At 42.0% G+C, this 20,048-nt stretch overlaps 2 pseudogenes across 2 annotated transcripts in view; both read right to left on the reverse strand.

Moving 5' to 3' along the window:
• LOC144319977 (immunoglobulin heavy variable 3-74 pseudogene) overlaps nt 1-20,048 on the reverse strand; it is a 234,523-nt pseudogene that overhangs the window by 53,047 nt on the left and 161,428 nt on the right. The gene's annotated exons all lie outside the window — the stretch shown is intronic.
• The window catches only part of LOC144321319 (immunoglobulin heavy variable 3-23 pseudogene), a 104,554-nt pseudogene continuing 101,200 nt past the window's right edge, over nt 16,695-20,048 (reverse strand). Inside the window, exon 2 of the transcript XR_013387023.1 lies at nt 16,695-17,050. The product of XR_013387023.1 is annotated as an immunoglobulin heavy variable 3-23 pseudogene (transcript). The remainder of the gene's footprint in view (nt 17,051-20,048) is intronic.

Below are 20,048 nucleotides of genomic sequence, written 5' to 3' on the forward strand. Positions count from 1 at the left end.
CGTGAGGCCGCAGGAGGAACAGCCCCAGTGGCGGGGCAGCTCTGGAAACCTGGAGTCAGCTCCGGCAGAAACTCCGTCTGCAGGGCCTGGAGGCTCCGGGCGGGGCCGCTGATCTGCTCAGCTGGGGCAGGAGCGTCTTCGCTGTCCTGGGCCCTCCCGGCCTCTGCCTGTCCCGGGGGGAGGCGGGATCCTGGGCTGTGTCCCGGCGCCCTGTGCTCCGGAGCCTGCGCTGGTGGATTCGCGCTCCCGGGCCGCGCAACCCCCTCCGCGGAGCTGCCGCCCGAGCCCCTCCGAGCTGCTCCTGGAACCGCGCAGCCCCCTCCGCACGGAGCCTCTTCTTCTGCCCGAGCCCCTCCGAGGTGCTCCCGGGGCCCCGCAGCCCCCTCCGCGGAGCCGCCCCCGAGCCCCTTCAGCTGCTCCGGGTCCCGCCGGGTCCCGCCGTGCGCGCTGCAGCCCTTAGGGAGCTCGGCGCACTCTCCTGGGCGCGCAGTTGCTGTTACTGTCCCCGGGAGCCCGAGGGCATCCTCGCCCTCCTGGGTCCTGCTCGGACTCCCTGCGAGCCCCTTTCCCCCGGGAAGGTCGGTGCAGCTCCTGCGTCTCCGGGACGGGGCTCTCCTGTCCTGGGGACACTCGCCCCGGCCTCAGCCCGGCTCCTCGCGGGGCCCCTCCCCCTTGGAGGCCTTTGTTTCTTTATTTCTTTTCCCCAGTCTTCCTACCTTGATAGATGCGCGAACTCTTCTCACTGTAGCATTCCAGGTGTTCTCTCTTTAAATCTCAGGCCGAATTCATAGATTTTCAGGATAATTTGAAGGTTTTCTAGGTAGTTTGGTGGAGACAGGTGATTTGGGGACCCTGCTCTTCCGCCATCTTGCTCCTCCCCCCCCATTTCTGTTCCTTTTTAAAGGTCTTTCTTTAGTATAGGTCATTTTTAAACAGTATTTTCTCTGCTTAATGAAGTTTAATCATAAATATTTATTTTTGGTACCAGTATAAAGGTGATTGTTTTGTAAATTTGATACAGAAAATGTGTTGTTAGTGTGTAAGATTTAACTTTATTGTCTATGTTGATTTTATTTCCTGAATTTTGTTTGAGCTCATTAGTTACTTGTAATTGTTTTTTGAAATAATTTTCCTCATTGACTATGTATATGCAAATTATTTAACTTCCTGTTGACTGATTTTAATATCTTTTATTTTATTATTGCCTAATTTCAAGGGTAATCTTAGATTTAGGTGCATAAATATTTTCCTTGTTATTTGTCAGATTCATTACTCTAATATTTTTTCTGATATATAGCAGAACTAGGAGAGCAAATGAATTTCTTTTTGCATGTGGATCAGCTCCCTAGTATATGGTGTGGTGCGGGACCTCACAAAGGACAGGAAGTCTGTTCACAACTTCTGCCTAATTCTGATTGGAGATATATATCTTTGGTGTGTGTTGAGATTGATAAGTTCATTTTAGATTTGGATTCGAGTCTTTAATCTGATAAGACAATTCCAAATATCTTCTCGCATTCTCTAGGTGGCCTTTTAGTTACTTTGAGTGATTCCTTTCCTGTGAAAATGCTCTTTCCTTGATGAAGTCGCCATAGTTCATTTTCCTTTGTTTTCCCTTGCTTCTGGAGAAACGTCTAGAAGTGGTTGCAGCTGAGGTAGAAAATGTGCTGCCTGTGTTATCCTGAGGATTCTGATGGTTTCCTGACTCACATTTAGGTTTTTCGTGAACTTTGAGTTCATTTTTGTGAATGACGTAAAACAAGTGTCCACTTTCTTTCTTCTGCATGTGGCTCTCCAATATTGCCAACGGCATTTATTGAAGATATTTTCTTTTTATTCATTGGATATTCTTTCCTGCTTGGTCAAGATTTTTTGACCATACTATTCTGGGTCCATTTCTGGGTTCTTAAAGTTTTCTATTTGTCTATAAGTCTGTATTTTTTAGAGCGCCATACTGTTCTGGTGATCACAACGTCATAATTTATCTTGCAACCAGAATCAGGATGTCTCCAGCCTTGCTTTACTTTTTCAGGATTGCTTTGGTTAGTGGAGGTCTTTGTGGTTCCCTAAAGGTTTTTAGATCGTTTGCTCAAGCTCTGCGACAAATGCTGGTGATATTTTATAAACCTGGCTTTGAAAGGATAACTTGCTCTTGGTAGCATAGTTATTTTTTCAATATTTATTCTTCTAATATGAGAATATATATTTTCTATCTACTTGTGTCTTCCATACTGTCTTTCATAAGTGTTCTGTAATATTTAGACTGTACATCCATCCCTCTTTGGTTAGGATTTTCCCTCATTATCTGATGATTTCTGGTGCAATTATAAATTGCATCCAGTCCTTGTTTTTCTTTAAACTATTTCATTTGCACTATATAGAAAAGCCATTGACTTCCTTGTATTCATTTTACATGCTCCGATCTTGTTGAACTCTGGTGTCAGTTCTAGAAATTTTTTCAAAGGAATCTTTGGGATTTGAACTTAAAATAACTTACCTGTGAAGAGTGAAAGTTTGATTTTTTTCTTTGCTGAGTTGGAGGAAATTTCCTTCTGTTTGCTGTCTGATTGACAAGGTTACGCCTTCTACCACAATTGTGAAGAACAGTGGTGATGGAGGGTATCCTTGTCCTGTTCCTGATCTTAAGAGAAAAGCTCTCAACTTTTCCCTATTGAGGAAGACATTCTCCATGTGTCTTCTGTACAAAAAGATAAAAGATTTTATCTTTTTGTACTGTGTAAGAGAATGGTCTAGTTTCATTCTTCTGCACGTGGCTGTCCAATTTTCCCAGCACCATTTATGGAAGACACTGTCCTTTTTCCACTGGAGAGTCTTACCAGCTTTGTCAGATAAGAGTTGACCATGGAGTTTAAAGCCCATTTCTGGGTCTTCTATTCTGTTCCATTGATCTATGTGTCTGTTTTTGTGCCAGTAACGCACTGTATTCAGGATCACAGATTTGTAGTGCCACGTGAAATCCGACATTGTGATGCCCTGGCTCTGGCATTCTTTTTCAGTATTCCCCTGGGTTTTTGGAGTCTTTTCTGATTCCACACAAATCTTAAGATGATTTGTTCCACCTGTCTGAAAAAAGTCCATGGTATTTGATAGGGATTTCATTGACTGCGTAAATTGCCCTGGGTAACATTGACATTTTCACAATACTAAATCTTCTAATCCATGAGCATGGAATATTTTTCCATCTCTTTGTGTCTTCCTCCCTGGTGCACAGGGAGTGCTGTTATGATTCAGGAAAATGTTCAGTTGATGAGTATGGAGGTATTTGTAATTGATTTATAGTCCAGGTCAGGGAAATTTAAGTTCAAGAAGTGAAAGTAGTAGAGTTGTTTAATAAAGTATGCAGATGCTAGAGTTGATTTCCCAAGTTTCTAAGATAGAGAATGAATACTTTAACACAAAATCCTATGTCCAGAGAGACTCCGTGGGGAAAACTACTCCTTGGAGAGGAAGCCCAGACCCTGACAGGAAATCTGCTGATAACCTCAATATGCACCTGCTCCTGAGCCTTCAAGACAGAAGTGTTGAGTAGTGTGCACCCCCTGGTAGTCCCGATCCCCTTCTACAGGGAGGTTTGTGTCTGGGCTTACACTGAGGTCCCATCACTCTGTCCCTTGCACAGTAATATAGGGCCGTATCATCAGCTCTCAGGCTGTTCATCTGCAGATACAGAGTGTTCTTGGAATTGTCTCTGGAGATGGTGAATCTGCCCTTCACAGCGTCTGGGTAGCTTGTGCTACTTCCATCACTCCTAATTCTTGCAACCCACTGCAGCCCCTTCCCTGGAGCCTGCAGACCCAGTGCATGTAGTAGCTACTGAAGGTGAATCCAGAGGCCACACAGGACAGTCTCAGGGAACCCCCAGGCTTCACCAGCTCTCCCCCAGACTCCACCAGCTGCACTTCACCCTGGACACCTGCAGACACAAGGCATCCTGGTCATAAAATTATCCCACATCTTCTGTTTCTCTCATTCACCTCCACTCACATACTAAAGGTCTCTTATTCTTCATGAATTACCTTTTTTTCATTTATTTATAATAGTCACACACAGAGAGAGAGAGAGAGAGAGAGAGAGGCCGAGACATAGGCAGAGGGAGAAGCAGACTCCATGCCCCGGGAGGCTGACGTGGGATTCGATCCCGGGTCTCCAGGATCGCGCCCTGGGCCAAAGGCAGGCGCTAAACCGCTGCGCCACCCAGGGATCCCCAAATTACCTTTTAAAATAGTGATGAGGAAACCCAGGATAGCACGGACTCCATGGTGAGTTGTCTGTGTTCCGTCCTGATCACTGAATATGGTCACCTGGGGATACTGGGGCTTGGGCTACTCTCCCAGCTCAAGGTCGGGGCTGGGGTGCTTAATAAATGGAGGGAGGGCCATATTTGCATGTCCTCTGACTATATCTTCAGCTCTTGACTACAATTCGATTCTAATGAGTTTATAGCAAGGATTGCATTACCTTTGCAGATCACTTTGTGATGATGTCACTCAGGAAATATCAAGTTCTCATCTGTGAGAGGTGTAATCTTTTCATTTCTGTTTGTTTTCTTAAAAGTCTTTCATCAAAATAGGCCATTTTTAGTATGGTATTTTATCCTTTATTCAAATATATTTCTAAATTTTATTTAGAAATAATTTTTTAATTTTATTTCTAAATTTTTATTTTTGATGCAAGTTAACGTGATATTTTTGTTAATTTTATATAGATAGTTTTTGTTAGTGTGAGGAATCATAGCTGTATTTATTTTATATCCTGAATTTTCCCTGAAATCCTTAACTGATTCTTAGAATTTGTAAAGTTTGTAGACATTGCCCCTAGCAGATCATGTCATATGGAAATGAATAATATTTCTTCCTCTCTACTGATTAATTTTTTATTGCCTACTTTCCCTAGGTAGGTATTCACCTTGCTGGAGAAGAAAAAATTCTCTGCTTTTCTTCTGATTCCATTGCCTCATCTAATAGCTCAGTAGACATAAGACATAACTAAGGGGAGATGCATTTCATTTTCCATGTGCATGAGCTATGTAAAATATGACACCCAGACAATGACTACAGCAGGCAGCACTTCTGTCCTTAGACAATACGATGTTGCATTTGTGGATATTTAAGGCCAGGGTTTGGGTTTGGGTCAGTGAATGAATGAGCAGATGACAAAGGTTGTTTGCAGAGCCATCTGAGCCCTGTTCCATACCATGATTTGGAGGATGGTTTTCCTCTATTGAAATGGAGAAAGGGTGAATCCCACCAAATATTTATTTGACTGGCTGAGGGAGCTTAAAAAGTTCTTTACACAACAGATGCAGTCTGAAAATGCAGAGTATCAGCGTTGGATTCATATGTCACTAGTATCTTTGCCTCTGCCTACAAAAGTTAAGAATGTCTGTTTCAAATCTGTGAAGAAAGTCTATGATGTTTTGATAAGAATTGCATTGACTGCATAGAATGTTCTTGGTAGCATATATTTTTAAAATAATCCTGTTTAAAAATTATTTCATAACTTTCTTTTTTAAAAGTTTTATTTATTTATGATAGTCACACACAGAGAGAGAGAGAGAGGCAGAGACACAGGCAGAGGGAGAAGCAGGGTCCATGCACCAGGAGCCCGACATGGGATTCGATCCCAGGTCTCCAGGATCCCGCCCTGGGCCAAAGGCAGGCGCCAAACCGCTGCGCCACCCAGGGATCCCCATAACTTTCTTATTCATGAGAGACACCTAGAGTGATGCAGAGACATAGTCAGAGGGAGAAGCGGGATCCTTCTCACAGGAAGCCCATTGTGGGATCCATACAAGGACCTTGAGTTTGACGAGAGCGAAAGGCAGACACTCAATCACTGAGCAACCCAGGTGTCCCAACAAAAGTTATTCTTCTAATACATAAACATGCAATGGTTTTCTGTCTCATTGTGTCTCCCTCAGTTTACTTCTAAAATCGCTGTGTAAGTAGAAAAATGTTGAAAAAATCAAAGTACCACAGGAGGGGGGCATCACAATGTTGGTGGTCAAGCTGTATTACTTAGTCGTTATCATCAATACAACCTGGTACGTGCACAAAACAACACATAGATGAATCGAACAGAGTAGAGAAGCCAGAAATGGACAATCAACTCTATGATCAACTAAACCTCCAGAATCAAGAGTGAATGTGCAATGGAAAACACACAGGCTCATCAATAAATTGTGTAGAACGCTCGCCAAAGTAACTGAAGAAGACACAAAGAAAGGGAAAATATTCCATGTCCATAAAATGGAAGAATAAATATTTTTAAGATGCCTCTGCTACCCAGAGCAGTCTACACATTCAAAGTAATCCTAATCCATATACCATGTTCCCCCGTGTAGTTAATACGCCATGTGATATTGCGTGTACAATATAGTAATGACACTTCCATCCATCCCCCATGGCTCCTTAGGACCAGTGTTCTCCCTTATCCGGATCTGCTATGTCACTCGGGCCCTCCCATGCCCCCTTTACTAACCAACAGTATGTTTCCATATTGATGAAACTGGTTTGTCTCAATAAATTTTTCCTCTTGGCTAATTTGTGTTTTTTAATTGAATTTTGCATATGAGTGAGTCATACGGTATTTGTCTTGCTGTGACTTAGTTAACATTACACGCACTAGTTCCATACTCTGCTGCAAATTGCAAGGATTCATTCTTCTTTGTGTATGTCCCGCATCTCTGCATCCTTTCATCAGTAATGGACAGTTGGAATGCTTCCCTTATTTGCCTATAGCACAAAAAGCTCCTATAAATATAGGGATGCAAATTTCTCTTTGAATTAATGTTTTATTTTGGGGGGTAAATACACTGTACCACAACTATTTGATCATACAGTAGTTCTATTTTTAACTGTAGTAGGAATATCTATACTGTTTTCACAGTGTCTACACCAATGTCACTCCCACCAGCAGTGTAAGATGAACCTTATAGCTTTTAGAATCTCTTCACAGTGTTTATGTCATGGAAGAAGTTTTCAGAGCATGATGCTAAGACCCTAAGAGGAGACGACTGTTCAACTGACCTCCTACCCTGGATTAAGAACTCCCTAGATCTTGTGTTCTCTGGTGAGTGTGAGGGTCCTCTGATGGTCCAAGTGCACCTGTTGGATCCCAGGATCCCAGCAGACCTTCACGGACCTGTTTTCATCCCTTCTCCTGTATCCACAATCAACATAGAGAACTTTGCAGCATGAGCACCATGGAGCCTCCTGTTCAGAGAATGTCTCCCCTTACTTATTTCCCATCTTTGTCTCCTTACTCTGCTCCTGGCCTACAAATATCCAGCTACCCTTACTATATTCAGAGGTGTCCAGGAATCTTGTGTCAAGTATTCCTTAGCACATTTAAGAGACAGAAGCTGTTTTTCTTTGATAAAAGTGAGAAGAAAATGAAAGACGCTTTCTGGACTCACAAATTATACTGAAACAGGCAGATAAAGTGCTCTGCCTCAAATATGTACCAACTTCAAGGAAAAAGAAGGGTTGAACCAGATTTAAAAAAAAAAAAACAGCGCAGTAGTTGGAGTCTGAGATTCAGAACATTCTCAAGCCTTGATCCTAATGGAATGTTACCCAAATGGATGTTCATTGCTTAGTGTTGGCGATGCCTTCTGAACTTATATTTTACCTTCTCTGGAACAAGAATGTCAGCACCTGTATTTTTATGTATGTGTGGAATTGTGTTCATAAGGAGGTAAATGTGTTTTATTTTATTTTTTTATTTATTTTTTGTTTGCTTTTGCATTTTGTTTGGTGTTTCCAGGTTTTTATAAGATTTGACGTATTTATTCATGATAGACACACACAGAGAGGAGACAGAGACCCAGGCAGAGGGAGAAGTAGGCTCCAAGCAGGGAGCCCATGTGGGACTCGATCTGGGGACTCCAGGATCACCCTGTGCTAAAGGCGACGCTAAACCACTGGGCCGCCAGGGCAGCTCTGTTTCCAGTTTGTGTGTGTGTGTGTATTTTTTTTAAGATTTTATTTATTTATGATAGTCACAGAGAGAGAGAGAGACAGAGACACAGGCAGAGGGAGAAGCAGGCTCCATGCACCGGGAGCCTGACGTGGGATTCAATCCTGGGTCTCCAGGATCGCGCCCTGGGCCAAAGGCAGGCGCCAAACCGCTGCGCCACCCAGGGATCCCTGTGTGTGTGTGTGTGTGTGTGTGTGTGTTAGATTCATAGATCTATCACCTCCTAGAAAAGGATTTACACCAAAAGAAGGTACCCAAATATCACGATACACGAGTTAGATGATTAAATTTGGGGCGATATAAATTATTATATGTAGGTAAAATTTGGCCTTGGGTCATTGCTGTTATGGGTTGTCATTTAGGGTGATGCCAATGTGTGTCACTATGAATGCCATGTGAGAATAAGGTGAACATTTGCATGTCTGAGTATGGGCTGTATTTATCTAGGTCATTGTTGAATCTTTGGTTGATAACTTTGTGGCCCAACGGATTGTCATGGTTGATAATTTCAGAGATCTTGATATTACCACCATGATGGCGAGTTTCGATCTGGACATTGGAGGATTGAATGACATTCACCTTCTGTCCATCTCATGTATCCAGATGCAGGGGACTTAGGACTCAACATCCATGAGTGGCTTCACTCTGTGAATTGGGCAGGGAAACCTCATAACCAGGTGAAGCCACTTTCCTCTATAAACTCCACGTCTCTTTCTGGTTCTGTGTGTCTAACTGAACTCAGATACGTGTACATGGATGGATGGAAAACTCCATGAGTCAGAGAGAGACTTTGCCGTATAAACAAAAAAAGGTCCCTAAATTTGTCATTGTGCCTGAGTCTGGTGTGCACCTGGTTCTCTGCAGGCCTGATGGGATGATGCAGGACACTTTTCAGTAGAGAGAGGGAGCCATCCCTACAAACATGGCTCTGGGATGTCTGCCAGAACCCATGACCATCCTCAGTGTGAATGTGATTAGACCCAGGGGCATCCACAAAGTGTCTCTTCCCAGCAATCATTAGGTCCCTGACATTTTTGTTAAGCCATCAAGCCTCTGAGTTGTTTCCCTCCAAGTGTTTCATTGCCATAGGTTCTATTGGATGGGAAATGTAGCCTCTCTCAGTAAGTTCAGGGGACCTGCTTATCCTGGAAGGACTAATTCCTGGGATCTTGTCCCTGGTATAAACCTCTGATCTGTGTTCTGATAGTGAAAGTGAATATCCTCTTCCATTGAAGATAAAATTTGATATGGTATCCACACTTGTTCCCAACCATTCTCAGTGTAAATCACTAATGAGATTGTCATTGGTCTGATAATTCTCCCAAGGAGCCAGTGCTGGGATGCATTGGTGGTGTCAGGGGGTGAAGACCAGGGTACACTCCTGGTAAACAGGCATCCCCAAGCTCAGTATTGTTTCCAACAGAGGAAAGGGAGGTGAATGGGAATGCCAGCTGACACTTGTCCATGACTCCTGCAGATCCAGCAGCAGCCCGTGTGAACCAGTCTGGTCCAGGATTTCAGTATGACCCCACGCAGGCAGCTTGTGGGAGACCATGCCTGAATCGGCTGCCCGTGAGGTGTGGGCACAGATGATCTAGGATGGGCAGCTTTGGATCGATGTCTAGCCCATGGAACACCACACTGATAGTCCCTATAGTTTAGTTAACCAATGTCCTTTATCTGTTATTAATAAAATTATAAAATGCAAAAAGAGAGACTTATTTAATTAGATTCCTTTGGCTACGTCCTTTGAGGCAAAATTTCTCTTTATTCCTGAATTTTGAATGATCATAAAATTATTCTGGAACCTTAAAAAAGACTTTTATAAATATACGGTAGATTTTCTGTCAGTTAAACCACTTTATATTTATTTTAGAAATAGTACACAGAGTGAATCTTAAAATTCTTGAGGTGTAAAGCACAGTACTGTTAGGCATATGCACTGGAAATTTTCACCCTGAAGCACTACAACAGAACCTCATTGATTCCACAACACCTGATATGTGGGTCAGCCCTTCCAGGCTCAGAGGCTCAGGAACCAACCAGAGTCCTACCGCTGGTCGCATATCATCTGGGCCTTTGCAAGAGCTCCCATGGTTATTGATATACTTGAGTTGAGTAGAGATATAGATAATATGTTAATGTTTACAAGGTATATCCTCTTCATCCCTCATGTAGGAAGCAAATAACATCAGGACAATTAGGCAGGAGTTAAAGCACAAGCATATCCCAAAGCAAAAATTTAAGAATAAGCCATCTACTCCCAAGTCATAAAACATTCTGAAGGGCAAGATGGCAGAAGAGTAGGGTCTCTAAGTCACCTGTCCCCACCAAATTACCTAGATCACTTTCAAATCATCCTGAACACCTACAAATTCGGCCTGAGATTTAAAGAGAAAACAGCTGGAATTGTACAGTGAGAAGAGTTCACGCTTCTACCAAGGTCAGAAGATGGAAAAAAATAAATAAAACAGCATCCAAAGGGGAGGGGCCCCAGCAAGGAGCCGGGCTAAAGTAGCCTTAATAATCTACATTTTTTTTTTATTGGTGTTCAATTTACTAACATACAGAATAACACCCAGTGCCCGTCACCCATTCACTCCCACCCCCCGCCCTCCTCCCCTTCTACCACCCCTAGTTCGTTTCCCAGAGTTAGCAGTCTTTATGTTCTGTCTCCCTTTCTGATATTTCCCACACATTTCTTCTCCCTTCCCTTATTTTCCCTTTCACTATTATTTATATTCCCCAAATGAATGAGAACATATAATGTTTGTCCTTCTCCGACTGACTTACTTCACTCAGCATAATACCCTCCAGTTCCATTTTTTAAAAAAGATTTTATTTATTTATTCATCACACACACACACACACACACACACACACACACAAACACAAACACAGAGGCAGAGACACAGCAGAGGGAGAAGCAGGCTCCATGCAAGTAACCTGAAGTGGGACTCTATACCGGGTGTCCAGGATCACACCCTGGGCTGAAGGCGGTGCTAATCTGCTGAGCTACCCTGGCTGCAGAATAATCTAATTTTATCCTACTTTTCACTACACCAATTGTTAGATTATAAAGTCCGGAATTTCCATTTTTTATAGATTACTAAATTTCATTTTCACATAAGTGGTAATTAGTGAATCCCTGAATACTATCACCTTTGTTTAATAGAAAAAAACTGCCTGAATTATGCATGAAACATAGGACAATGAATAAAATTTCCAGTTTTATTTAGTGCTTTTTTAAAATTTTTATTTGAATTGCAGTAGACACTCCTGTGTGTGTGCACGTGTGTGGTAATTAAGTATTATTCAGTTATACACATGTGTATATTTGTGTAATCAGCACCACAACTAAGCCATAGAACTGTTCTATAGAAAGTATCCCTCATGCAATCCTTTTATAGTCAGTCACCACAATACCACTGACTTCCCTAACTCTTGGAAACCACTAATCTTTATAACATTTTCATGTCAAAAATGTTATAAAATTGGAATCATACACAATGTACCTTAGGGATTGTCTTTTTTTCACTCAGCATAATTCCCTCTAGGTTCATCCAAGTTGTTGTGTGTATCAATAATTTGTTTCTTTTCATAGCTGAGTTGTATCCCATGGTGTAGATGTAAACTGTTGGTTTAACCATTCATTGGCTGAAGGATATCTGGGCTGATTCCAAGTTTTAGCTGCTATAACTAAAGCTTCTATGAACATTCAAAAAAATGAATTGCAGTAGAGGTCACATCCAGTGTAACACCCATTTCATGTATCCAACATGCTGATTGAACACTTTCATACATCACCCAGTGTTCATCAGGACAAGTGCACTCCCTAAGCCCCATCTGACAGGTCACCCATCCTCAACACTCCTCCCACCTGGTAACTATCAGTTTTATCTCTGTATTGAAGGGACTATTTCCTGATCTCTGCATCAATCTCTTTGCTCATTTGTTCTGTTTCTTAAATTCAGACTATGACTGGAAGTATACAGTATTTTCTTTTTCTCACTGGCATGGCAATTAGCATTATGCATACTACCTCCATCCTCATTCTTGTAAATTGTTAGATTTAATTCCACTGCATTGATTAGTAAAATCCCTATGTATCTAGTTCTATCTATCTATCTCTCATGTTCTTTATCCATTCATCAGTTGACAGATACTGGGATTGTTTCCATAGTTTGGCTAATGTAGATAATGCTGCTGTAAACATCGAGGTGCGTGTATCCCTTTGAATCAGCACTTGTGTAATCTTAGTGCAAATACCCAGTAGGGCAGTTGCTGGATCACAGGGGAGGTCTACATTTACCTATTTGAGGCACCACCATATGGTTTCTCTGAGCGGCTGCACCCCTGCCCACCCACATCTCCTGACCAGAGAATTCTGCAGGGCCCCAGTTCTAGTGGAGGTGGTTTCATGGCTCATTTAATGAGCTGAGCAGAGCACACCCAGTTAAAACTCATCACATTCCTCCCAAGGACCACACACTGCCCACTTCAGGCAGAGAGAGCGTGTGTAGATACCAGACCTGAAGGAAAGAGGCACCAAAACAGTACAGGACAGTGCACGCAGCACACACCACAGACACTCTCTGAAGACCCAGACCCAGGACCCTCTGTGACCTCTTCTTCATAAAACTGTTATAGTTGTAGCGGGATGTATAACTGGCATTTGTACACACAGAGGAAGATAAAGACTTAGAGAAAATTCCAAGATTAAGGAATCCAATTCCAGTTTGCTGCCTGGAGCCAGCTCAATTTGGTTTTCTCATGTCAGTCCCTTTGACCCTGCCAAATGAGACAAGACTTCTTTTCTGCCTCCAGATCCTACAGTTTCCATCCTTGAATGGCTTGTTTGCATCACAGAGACTTCCAGCAGCCCATCCCATCCAAAATGGAGTTACATAGACTGTACGGAGATATATAACTCATGACAATTATATTCCTGCATTTCTTGTCCTTGGGGAGGTTGCCTGAGCTCATGCCTGAAGCCCATGTCACATGGTGATAAGTGCTTTCTCTCTTTGTCACTCATCAGTGAGGTGATTTTCATGGAACACAAAACTCAACCGTTTCTACTGCAATATTAATAACAATTGTATGACATATACCCAGACAGATGGCCTCACATGGAGCCAAAGGGCAGGAGGCATTCCCAGTCCTGGTGTATAAGGGCCCTGATCCCATAATGAGGCTGCACCTCCTGACCTAAGTGGTCCCCTGAGGCCCCACCTCCTCCTCCCATCACATCAACATTAGGTTCCAACATGTGGCTGTCAGAGGACTCACACAGTGAGCTGATATCAGCACCTGAAGGATCCATGAGTTATTCCCTGCAGGTGGAAGGTCCTCCTCCACTTTTGTTCTCTCAGTTTTCATAATTGTATAGTGGAATTTTTCATCACACTGTATTTTTGAGTATTACCTGCTGTCTCCTTGATCTCCAATCTTCCCTGTTCTCCTCCTGCCCCACCCATGGGAAATCCAGCAAGCGCCCTTGAGTTCTGTCCCCAGACACTGGTGGGAAACTGACTCCATATAATCCCCTCCTGGATCAGGACCTCATCATCACCACTTTCCCTCAACACACACCCTGAGCCAGTGTCTATCCCTGGCTCCATCCAAACATATCTGACTTGCTGAGAGGCCTCCCTGCTTTTAACAGAAACAATGATGAAGCTGAAAACGTTTTCATACTCTTGTGTGTGTGTGCGTGCATGTGTGTGTGTGTGTGTGTGTGTGTGTGTGTGTGTGTGTGTTGATGCTCAGACTCCACATTCACAGAACATCCTGGTGTGAATCCTGCTTCCTTCCCAGGCTGTCACTAACATGGATGCTGTGTGTTTGGATCAAGTTATTGACCCCATTAGGTGTCTGTCTTCTTTTGCTTTAGATATTTGATGCATTTGCAGCCTCATGTCCAACATGGAGTTTATGCTGCTTCTATCAAATTTCTCCTTGAGCTGGGTGGTCGTGTGATGCGCAATGATTGCAGGTGCAGATCGGGGAAATGCTTAGGTAATGTACGTGGAAATATTTGCAAGTACCTGGTATTTAGGGAAAATAGTAAGCAACTGTAAGAATCTCTGTCTTGGCAATATCACAGAAGTGACGTTGTGTTCTTGACAATGTATCATATCAGGGGATACATGATATATTTTTTCTCTCAGGATATTCTTGATAAAGGTAATGTTTTTTGGGTATTTCCACTGTAGATTTGCTATTATTCCCTTTGTAACTAATAGCTATATTTGGAGAGATGCTCTAAGATTACATGAATATTCTGGTTCACCCAATTATTTTATTTTATTATTTTATTTTATTTTACTTTATTTTATTTTATATATGCATATATTTTTTGTTAGTTATGATTATTTTTTCAAAATAATAAATTTATTTTTTATTGGTGTTCAATTTGCCAACATACAGAACAACACCCAGTGCTCATCCCATCAAGTACCCCCTCAGTGCCTGTTACCCATTCACCCCCACCCCTCTCCATCCCCCCTTTCCACCATGCCTTGTTCGTTTCCTGGAGCTAGGAGTCTCTCATGTTCTGTCTCCATCTCTGATATTTCCCACTCATTTTCTCCCCTTTCCCCTTTATTCCATTTCAGTATTTTTTATATCCCCCAAATGAATGAGACCATATAATGTTTGTCCTTCTCCAATTGACTTATTTCACTCAGCATAATACCCTCCAGTTCCATCCACGTCGAAGCAAATGGTTGGTATTTGTCACTTTTTAAAAATTTTCTTTAAAAACTTATTTATTTATTTATGATAGAGAGAGGCAGAGACACAGGAGGAGAGAAAAGCAGACTCCATGCGAGGAGACCGACGTGGGACTCATCCCGGGAATCCAGGATCGTGCCCTGGGCCAAAGATAGGCACCAAACAGCTGAGCAACCCAAGGATCCCCATATTTGTCGTTTCTAATGGCTGAGTAATATTCCCTTGTATACATATACCATATCTTCCTTATCCATTCATCTTTTGATGGACACCGAAGCTCCTTACACTTTTTGGCTGTGATATCACCAAGAAATACAAAACCTTAATCTAATCGTCCAAAAGGGTCACATAAACCCAAAGTGAGAGCCATTCTTCAGAACAACTGACAAGTACTCATCAAATTTTCAAGGCCATGAAGGACAAAGAAAGACTTAAATAGCTGCCATAGGTTAGCAGAAACAAAGAAAACAGCAACTAAATGCAGTTTGGGATCCTAGTTTGGATTCTGGGGCAAGAAAATTAACTATTTGGAAAACTGGTGAAATTTCAATAAGGGCTATAGATTACTCAATATTATAGTACCAGTGCAAATCATACAACTGTATAAAAAATTTTATTATAGCTGGCAAATTAATACAATGTCACCAGTCTGCTAAATTATATAGTTATACACTGTCCTAGCATTTTTATTCCAAATAAATAGAGCATGAATTACTCCTTCTTATGAAACCAGTTGCATAAGCCTATGTTTTCTATAATCATTACATTTACCTATCCTCCAAATTATCTTTTCTATTATACTATCTCATCAAATTCACATATTTATTGATTGCCATAGTGTGCAGTGTACTCAAGATATAAATTAATATATCTTATATATGTCTTATATACAATGTATAAGTATAACGTATATATCATATATATATATATATATATCTTATATTACAACGTTATTACCTGCATAAACAAATCTAGAAAAATAGTTTATGTAATTTATGTTTTACATGCCTACTATAACCTATTATCATGTAAACTAAAATTACTGTGAAATCTAATGTGAAATGGTGCAGCCACTCTGGAAAACTGTGTGCACGTTCCTCAAAGAGTTAAAAATAGACCTGCCCTATGACTCACCAATTGCACTGTTGGGGATTTACCCCAAAGATGCAGATGCAATGAAACGTTGGGATGCCTGCACCCCGATGTTTCTAGCAGCAATGTCCACAATAGCCAAACTGTGGAAAGAACCTCGGTGTCCATCGAAATAAATGGATAAAGGAGATGTGGTTTATGTATGCAATGGAATATTACTCAGCTAATAGAAATGACAAATACCCACCATTTTCTTTGATGTGGATGGAACTGGAGGGTATTATGCTGAGTGAAATGAGTCAATCGGAGAAGCACAAACATTATATGTTCTCATTCATGTGGGGAATATAAATAATAGTGAAAGGGAATAGAAGGGAAGGGAGAAGAAATGGGTAGGAAATATCAGAAAGGGAGACAGAACATAAAGACTCCTAACTCTTGGAAACGAACTAGGGGTGGTGGTAGGGGAGGAGGCAGGGGGGTGAGATGAATGGGTGATGGGCACTGAGGGGGGCACTTGATGGGATGAGCACTGGGTGTTATTCTGTATGTTGGCAAATAAATAAAATAAAATTACTGTAAAATCTATTGATAGAAAAAGAATTACTGTCTTTTGTGCATGGCATAATAGCTGTTTTCATATAAAAAATGAATGTGTCTAAATCAGAGACTGAATAGGTATGCACATATCATCTGCCTAGATATCTAGTTATCCCTAGATAACTCCCTGGGGAAAACAGCTCCTTGGAGAGGAATCCCAGACCCTGACAGGAAACCTGCCCAGAACCTCCATCTGCACCTGCTCCTGGGCCTTCAAGACACAAGTGGTGAGGAGGGTGCACCCCCTGGTGGTCCTGATCCCCTTAACAGAGAGGTTTCTGTCTGGGCTCACCCTGAGGTTGACTCACTGTGTCCTTCGCACAGTAATACACGGCTGTGTCCTCAGCTCTCAGGCTGTTCATCTGCAGATACAGCGTGTTCTTGGCATTGTCTCTGGAGATGGTGAATCGGCCCTTCACAGTGTCTGCGGAGCCTGTGCTACTTCCACTACTGCTAATAACTGCTACCCACTGCAGCCCCTTCCCTGGAGCCTGGCGGACCCAGCTCTTGGCATGGCTACTGAAGGTGAATCCGGAGGCCACACAAGAGAGTCTCAGGGATCCCCCAGGCTTCACCAGGTCTCCCCCAGACTCCACCAGCTGCACCTCACCCTGGACACCTGCAGACACAAGACATCCTGGTTAGGAAACTGTCCCACATCCCCTGTTTCTCTCACTCATCTACACTCACAGACTCAAGGTCTCTTATTCTTCATGAATTACCTTTTAAAATAGCAACAAGGAAAACCCAGCCAAGGAAAGATTCCATGTTTAGTCGTCTGTTCTCCACCCTGATCCCTAAGCAGGGTCACTTGTGGATCCTGGCGTTGGGACTCCTCTCCTAGTATCAGAGTCGGGATGGGCTGGTTTTATCAGTGAAGTGAGGGCCCTATTTGCATATCCTTTGAATATATAATCAATCCAGATCTAGATTTGATTCTTTACAAGTTATTAACAAGGATTTCTTTACATCCGTAGGCCACTGTGTGTAAGTCTTCTGACATTATGAAGTGTTCACACTTATGAAAAAATGCATTTGCATTTTTTGGACTCTTTAAAAATCTCTCATCAATGTTCTTTTAGTGGACAGTATTTTATCTCTTTCAGAATACTTAATCCTACCTATTACATTCTTAACACCGGTGCCAATGTAATAAGGTTTTATTAATTACCTTTCATGTACTTTATTGTTACGGATGTTTGTGTGGCTCAGCAGTTGAGTTCTGCCTTCTGTGCTGGGAGTGATCCTAGAGTCCAGAGATACAGTCCCACATTGGGCTCCCTGCATGGAGCCTGCTTCTCTCTCTTCCTGTGTCTCTGCCTCTCTCTGTTTGTGTGTCTTTCATGAATAATTCAATAAAATATTTAAAATATAAGTAAATAGTTGTTACTGTGTAGAAACCTAGATTTACTTTGTTTGTTGATTTTGTATTCTATTGATTTCCTGAAGTTGTTCATTACCTTAGGGCTTGGTTTTGTTTTTGTTTTGTTTTTTTTTTGTTTTATTTTTTATGATTTATTTATTCATTCATTCAGCGAGAGCGAGAGAGAGGCAGAGACACAGGCAAAGGGAGAAGCAGGCTCCATGCAGGAAGCCCGATGTGGGACTCGATGCCGGGTCTCCAGGATCACACCCCAGGCTGCAGGCAGCGCTAAACCACTGTGCCACCAGGGCTACCCAGGGTTTGGTTTTGAAGCTTGGCAGGTTTGACCCTGCAACAGATTGTGTCATATGGATACAAGTAAATTTCTCTGTATCTATTGATTTAAATATCTTTTATTCTTTGTTTCATAAACTTCCTGGTTTGGAATTCCAGTGATTACCACAGTACGGGCTTCCTTCCCTGATTCCTGGTTATTTGTCTGGACTAATTACTCTGTAGACTTATGAGAGACCTAAGTGAAGATGTATTTTATGTTGCATGTGAATGAGTTCCCTGAAACACAACAGACAGACAATGAACAAACTAGGCAGTCCTTCTTCTTCTTACCCAACAAGACGTTGATTTGTGGAGATATAAGGCCAGGATACTGGATTTGGGTCAGTGAATTGGTGAGGAACTGACAAGGCTTGTTTTCACAGCCTTCTGGGCCCTACAGACGTTTCTGGTGCTGAGGATGGTTCACCCCTCCTGGTTCAGGGAAGGGAATTTTCCCATGGGAGATTTATTTCCTTACATCAGGGTGAAAGAAGGGTTCATCCTCTCTGTCCACTGGATGATTCCTGTGTGATTTTATTCACAATAATCCAGGGAACCAGCTGACATTTGCGGTGGCACAGTTTATTCTCCTTTAGAATAATATGTTGAATACTGAGGGTGGGAGTGACCCCTGTGCTGGTCCTGACTTGACAGAAGGGCTTCAGGTTTTCACTTTTTTAAAAAGATTTTATTTATTTATGCATGAGAGACACACACACACACAGAGAGAGAGAGAGAGAGGCAGAGACACAGGCAGAGGGAGAAGCAAGCTCCATGCAAGGAGCCTGACTTGGGACTCGATCCTTTGTCTCTAGGATCAGGCCCTGGGCTGAAGGCTGCGCTAAACCGCTGAGCCACCAGGGCTGCCCAGGTTTTCACTTTATAATGCAGTGTTGGTTGTGGGTTTTTCATAAAATGTGACTACTTCCATCAAATAGGAGGCAATCTCTTCTGCCTCGACTGTTAAGATGTTTTGAAGATAAAAGCATGTTAGATTTTTTTCAAGCGGTTTTAGGTATCATAGGAAAGAATCATGTACATCCAATCCTTGACTGTTAATACAGGGGCCAATTGATGATCTGGGTGTGTTGAAGCATCCTTGCATCCTAGGGATGATTCCTTCTAGGTCATCCTGTGCCATTTGTCCATGGGCTGTTGGATTCAAGATGCCAGGATTTTTGCATTTATGTGCATCTGAGATATTGTCCATGAGACCCTTCCTGTGGGGTCCTTGGCATGGGGTGGCTGTCAGACTCATCCTGGCCTCCTTAAATCAATTTGGTCACGTTCCATTCTAAATACGTTTTGGAAGAGATGGAAACATTTTGGCCTTATTTCTTAAAATATCTGAATATTTGTAGATAAAATGATCTGATTTTGCCTTTTTCATTACATTATTCTTTTTAAATTTTCATTATCCTTTTTGAGGCAGAATTTTTAAAAAGATTTTATTTATTCATGAGAGACACAAAGAGAGAGAGAGAGAGAGGCAGAGACACAGGCAGAGGGAGAAGCAGGTTCCATGCTGAGAGCCCGATGTGGGACTGGATCCTGAGTCTCCAGGATCAGGCTCTGGGCCATAGGTGGTGCTAAACTCCTGAGTGAACAGTCCTGCCCCTGGCAGGATTTTTAGATAATGGTTTCAGGCTTCTTATTTGTTCTGTTTTGTTCATTTTTTTATTTCTTCATGAAACAGTTTTATTTTCTTGATAATACTAGTAATTTTGTAATTTGCCTTGGTCATCCATTATTTGCACTGTTAAAATCTTAGAATTTTTTTCATGGTCCTTTCTTTTTTTAGTGTCAGTTATTTCTTCTCTTTGAAATCTGATTATATTTATTAAGGCTTAACTCTTTTCCAAGAGTGTCTATGAGTTAAATTTCATTTTTCTTTTCCATATACTTATTAAATCTCCCT

Source organism: Canis aureus, chromosome 9 (genome assembly GCF_053574225.1).
Source record: "Canis aureus isolate CA01 chromosome 9, VMU_Caureus_v.1.0, whole genome shotgun sequence".
NCBI classification, from domain to species: Eukaryota; Metazoa; Chordata; class Mammalia; order Carnivora; family Canidae; genus Canis; species Canis aureus.